General features: G+C 36.2%; 1 pseudogene; it reads right to left on the reverse strand.

Moving 5' to 3' along the window:
* Window positions 1-1,418: 1,418 nt before the first annotated feature.
* LOC120205688 lies at window positions 1,419-5,795 on the reverse strand (annotated as a pseudogene).
* Between the last annotated feature and the right edge of the window lie 652 nt (window positions 5,796-6,447).

The raw sequence follows: 6,447 nt of genomic DNA on the forward strand, positions 1-6,447 counted from the left end.
TATGATACGCAATTATAATGTAATGTTAATTGATTATAAAGAAACTAGAAATCTAAAACAAAAGAAAAAAAAAAGTTGATTATAATGAATAAAGCCAGACGCCCTAAATAGATTCTTGGCCAAGGCAAGATTTTAGCTAACTATGAACATAAGGTTCAAAGAGTTTCACACAAGGATTTGGATCATACTTTATGATATCAGCAGCTCGTTCAAACTCCTCTCTTAGAACTCTAATGCTGAACTTGTCCACCACACGGCCACGGTCATGAGAGATCTCGAACGGATCCTCTATGTAGATTAAATGCCGATCATTTTCAACTCTCCTTGTCCAGTCTTTCTCTTGTGTACTGTACAAAGAAATTTCATAAATGAGATTTGAACCTAATCCAGAACAGCAACGCATCTAGCATAAGATGGGGACATAAATTCATGCAATTACTTGCACTTGCATGTACAGCAATTGTCGAGACAATTTATATCTCACTTGATTATGCTTCCTGACCGAACAGATATTACTGAATTTGCATAATCTTGACCATATGCCCAATAGTTAAAGAATCCCCACACCGGTTGAGCAACAGCTTCCTTGTTACGAGAGCCAAAGTTGCTCAGTTGTTCGACTTTGTCAAAGTAAGCACACTCAATATGATCCAAAGTGATACTGTAGGTTTTCTCCATTCCCCGAAAGAGAAAAAAAAAGAAGCAAAATCCAAATGTTAACCCAACAACAGTCAGTCACAGTATTTGACAAGTAAAAAGAAAAAGAAAAGCAAAGCTTCTCATTAAATGTTTCACGCAAAGGAATAGAGGCTCTGATAGATCCAACATGGAACTAACCACATGCTAATTAATAACCCTAAGATTTATCATGGAAACATAATAAACAATCATACAGATTATTCCACTACTTAGTAGTTATATTATGTAACTCCCGTTGTCTGCCACACTTCCATTATATTATGTAACTGAAAATATTGACGCAACAAATACATATCAAATTAATAAATTCCATAAGTTTTGCTCAGCCCTAGTAAGGGTAGATAAAAATTCAAATTATTGAGTTCCATGAGTTTTTGCACCATAGAAATAACATAAAAGAGCCATATGAAATAGCAGATATAGGAAGCAAGAAATCCAACACACCTGCAAGCATGGAAGGATAGCAGGTCTACGTTGCTGTAAGAAATGAATGCACATCAAAACATACCTGCAAAGAAAATGCTAATTAAAGACAAAACTTGAGCTCAAGCAAAAATGTTTCCTACTCTTTTCTAGGTGCACAAATCCTAACTACATTGACCGTCATTAGCTTGTAGTTTTATCTATGATTACACTCCAAAGCAGGCTAAACAGCCTAGCCAGTAGCACTAATCGGAATTTGCTGCACAAGAATTACATTGCTGATTATCGGAATAGAATTATAGTTGCAAATAACTTTCATTCACTCGATAAGTTTCATTCACTCCTCTGGACTTCCAATGTTTCACAATAAACGCTAATTGCCGTAATCTGGCATCTATCTTTGCATAATCACGTAGAAGCTTAGTATTTACTACAGCCAAAACATTGTTCATGCATATGTCACAGGAAATTTCAGTTGCTGGATCCATAAGCTTTACTATGGGGACTCTAGCACGAGTCAATGCCTGCACAGGAGGCAAACAGTAATACTCTATTTTCTGTGTAAGTTTTATTCTACACTTAAAGAGAATAGTTCTGTATACACTTCATGAAAACATAATAGCAGGAAAGGACAACAAAAAGGAAGAAGTTTAATGGAAACATAATACAAAGATAACAAAGAATACTGAGCCTATCTTCAAAAACTAATATAAATCAGATAATGAAAAAAAGGGTGTAAATTAAATATTTCTTAGGGTGCATGTACTTATTCGAATTTGGAACAATATTCTCAACTTATATTAACATCCACTGAGAAAAGCAGAAAAGTAATAAAACAATCAAGTTTTAAAAAAAACCACATGAAGCGGATATTAATAAAATAAATTAGAAAACTGATCGGTTAAAGAAAGCCAAATTAGCTAATAGAGAACAATAATAGAACTTACTGAAAATCTAAGCAACTATCTTAATACCAATTTAAAAGGGAAAATCACGAGGTAAGATCTCACTTATAGTTGTTTGCGTTAAATTCTAAAGGACTTAGCAATATAACCAACCTGTACATTCTGAAGATTATCCGACTGCAAAATATCTGCCAACTTTAACAAGACTTCAGATTTGTCGTTAATGTCCTCATTAAATGCAAGAAAATATCAATATCACTTTTAGAAACCCCGAAAGAGTTGGCACATGATCCATAAAGAAATAACTGCGCTTTTAGCCATTCTTTGCAAACTAGTTTCTCAAGTAATGCCAATATCTGTTTCTGATTGGTTCTTTCCTCCTCAGGTGGTATAAGTGACTCACACAATAGCAAGCAAAAGTGCATTTTGCCTGTGAATGTCACCGCGACATGCCATCTGCCTTTTCAGCATTCTAACTCTCTGGTTAAGTAATCTTTGGCCTCTGTTATCTATTCAGGATTCCTGATATGAAAATTAAAAGTCAATACCAAATTTAAACTAGAGTACAATTGGACACCATTTGAACTTATGATGCAAAGCATTGGAAACTAATATTACAAACTAAATGAGTGATCTATTAAGCATATAGTACCCAAAAATAATTGTGTCCGTTGAATCGCTATCTAAAATCCACACCTGCATGGCTACTCCTTAATCGTTAAGTCTCTGATCTCTCAAAGCTACACAAATCATTGTGATGGCTTCAAGGTAATAAAAGTAATATTATGCAGGGGAAAGGTTTACCTTCTCACGACGATGTTAATTCTTATCATTCTTATCATCAGATTCTTCCTCAATCAACAAGGACTCAACAAGCCTTTCCCCAACTTTATCCACTTGGCCACCATCTTCCCTCTTAAACCTATCACGCATTGAAAACCCATCTCTATAACCAACGCTACGCGATTCCAAAAGACACTCTTCAATATCAAGCTGTTCACGAACTAACATCTCTTGTAACCACTCAAATGACTGTATTCAGCTTTTAGTTTATCTACATTGTGCTCAACATGCTTCCTCCTATTTCCTAAATCCCGGCTCCCTCCTCCACCAGGCTTCCCTGAAAACCCTGGAGGCGCTCTTATATTTTCCTCTGATGGGGGAGGCCTGTAATTCCCAACATTCTGCCGTTTCTTTCCTCTTTCACCAGAATTTTGATGTTGAAAGGCATATGGACTCGAATTTGGATTGGAATTAAGCATCGAACCCGATTGCTGTTTCGATGGATCCAACTTCGATGTTTCAAGTAAATTCCCATGAAGTAAACCCTCCCGCTTTTGCAGGATTTGAATATCACTAGGAAAAGAACCAAAGAGGAGCTTTTGCTGCTGGATCAGGCTCTGGATTACGTGACTGTTGTTATTATCAATACCTGGAAACCCTGACCTTCTGAAGTCAACGTTTAAAGGTCCTTGATTACCGAATTGGTTTCCCGATGAAGAGGGAAACCCTAGAAAATTAGGCGCCAAAGGCGGAGGGTTTGTTTGCGACCACGGAGTCTGGAGATCACGGCCATTCGATGGCCAAGATGGCGGCAAAGGGAGTGCGCGCCCAACAGCTGCAACGGCTGGATCCAAGGGCAGAGGCTGCTGTTGTTGTTGCGGTTTAGTTGTGGGCTAAATTACCTGACACCGTTTTTTTTTATTTTCCCTTTCTGACACCGTTTGATCAATATTTTCAGAAGTAACACCCTTTCTGCTGAGTTGGCAAAAGCGCGTCCCCGGGGACGCGCTTTACCCATGTTTTCGCTGAGTTTGATGCCACGTGTGGAAGGCGCGTCCCCGGGGACGCGCCTTTGCCAATTCAGCAGACACGTATTTTGTTTTATAATAAATAGTTTATTTTTATTATTATTATAAATTAATAATATATTATGTAAAATGTTTCGATTATAATGTAAGAATTATCAAGTTTCGATTATTTTTTATTTTGATTATCGATCTATTAATTTTATCAGTTAATTATTTAAATGTTATCAATCTAGTCATCTCATATCAATATTTAACGAAAATATTGATGCATAAGTTAATAAATTAGTATAATTACATATTTAATCTTCAAGACTTACATATTTTATAAAATTAGTCTTATTGAAAATTTAATTTAATAAATTTAATCCTCCAATCAGAACATGAAATGTGTCATCGTATACATAAATTTTTTAATAACTTTTAATTTGTTTAATTTAATATTTTTCTCTACTTAGAAGGTGGAATTATTATTATATTTTAAAAAAATTATAACTAATAATATTAATTATTATATTAAATAAATATATTAAATATATTTATGTATTTAAAAGTTAAAAAAAAATTATTTAGGTGTACATACATTGACAAATTATATAAATGCAATAACATTAAATTATTAGAAACAAAAATATTCATTTAAATACAATATTAATTACATAAGAGTTAACATTTATATGATGATAACAGAGCTGGACATTTTTTTCTATTGTGCCCGATGTTTCTACAATGCCCACATCGTTTTTGTTCTGTTGACTTCTCCCGAATATCCATATCACAATGTATTCTAGTAGATTTTGGACGACCTGAGTCCCTCAATAGCAATGGATCTGGTACAATTGTAAGCCAAGTTTGAATCTCATTTGGGTCTCTTTCGTTTCCTATGGGCGGAAACTCAAATTCATATACCTTGAATACTTGTGAAAGTTGGTATATGAGATCAACATAATTTTTGTAGTCCAAATGCGAATGTGAGCAAGCAGCAATGACATGAGAGCATGGATATTTGAGTGCTTGAAAGAAACCACAATCGCACCACCTCTCTTGCAGATTAACTCTGAAAGAGTTAGCTTCAATCCCTTGCAGCGGACGTGGCATTTCGGTTACACGAAACAATTCACGAGTGCGAGAAAAATTTGTAACTAACATCTCATTTGATGCAACCACTTTTTTCTGTAAATCAACTACTAGTCTTGGGTGGTAAATATGTCCGTTTTGCATCCAAGTAAGAGCTTGTCCACCGAGCTTTGCAAAGAGTTGACCCAAACGAAAATAAGTCGTTTTAACCAACGCCGTGACTGGTAAATGACGCGCCCCCTTTAAGGTTGAATTTATTGCTTCAGCCAAGTTTGTTGTCATATGACCATAGCGATACCCCCCGTCATATGCATTTGTCCACATTTCTTTGCTGATGTCCATAATGTACTCGCACCCCTTCTTATTTTTGCCAAACAGCTCTTGTAGTATCGACTCAAACCTTTGAGGTAAGAGTTCGTAACCTAAGCCATTAGGAATATGTAATAGTTAATATGAAGTATAAATAAGTAATAAGAAATTGATAGAAAAATTGGGAAAAAGTAACATACCCATTCGCACGACTAACTGACGTTCATCGTTCTTCTTGTATTTTCCGTAATAGTTTGCAGCAATATGATGGACACAATAACGATGTTGAACATGTAGAGGTCTATACATTGTACCCAAAGAGTACATTGCTGCTTTTATCCCGGCTCATCGGTCTGAAATAATGCATAGTCGTTCCCTGGTGACAACATGTAAACGTAAATTTTTAAGGAAAAAAGCCCAAGACTCAGCGTCTTCTCCTTGAACGAGGGCAAACACAACAGGAAGAATATTGCGGTTTCCATCTTGGACCACAGCCAATAATAAAACTTGCTTGTATTTCCCATACAAGAAAGTACCATCAATTTGGACAATTGGTTTACAATACTTGCTGCATTAATACACTGAGGGTAAGTCCAAAAGACTCGGTAAAATTGGCAGCGATTGCGAACCATTCGATCATTCACGTAATGATGTTGAGTTTCGAACTCAACAATTGTCCCGGGATTAAGTCTTTGCACAACATGAAACCAACTGGGCAGCTCGTACTAAGAGGAATCCCATTCGCCATGAAGTTTGCAAATGACATTCTGTTTTGCCAACCACGTTTTTTTATATGAGACAGTGTACCCATATTGTGATTGTATAGCAGAAATTAACACTGCAACAGCTATATGAGAGCTTTGCTTCACAATGGGCATGATTGCTTGACAAATAATGTTGGAGTCCAAGTTGGGATGATCCTGGTTTATACCTGTTGCACAACATGTATGAGGACCGTTGTATCTGGTTAGTTCCCATAAGTTGTTCTTCCTCTTCCTCTTTGATACACGGACCATCCATTGACATCCGTTGTGACGTTGGACGCAGTAGCAGACATATTTCTCCGTGTTAGATCGATCAACTCGGGACTGAACTGAGTTACGAATATTGTAACTCTTTTTTTCCATCATTGCTTCCTCCTTCGATGCGAACTCCATTCCAATATGTAAATTACCGTCATTGACTAATGATTGAAGTCCATAGTTGCCAACATCAGGAAGATCTGG

The sequence above is a fragment of the Hibiscus syriacus genome, unplaced genomic scaffold, assembly GCF_006381635.1.
Source record: "Hibiscus syriacus cultivar Baekdansim isolate YM2019G1 unplaced genomic scaffold, ASM638163v2 tig00012523_pilon, whole genome shotgun sequence".
Classification (NCBI taxonomy): Eukaryota; Viridiplantae; Streptophyta; class Magnoliopsida; order Malvales; family Malvaceae; genus Hibiscus; species Hibiscus syriacus.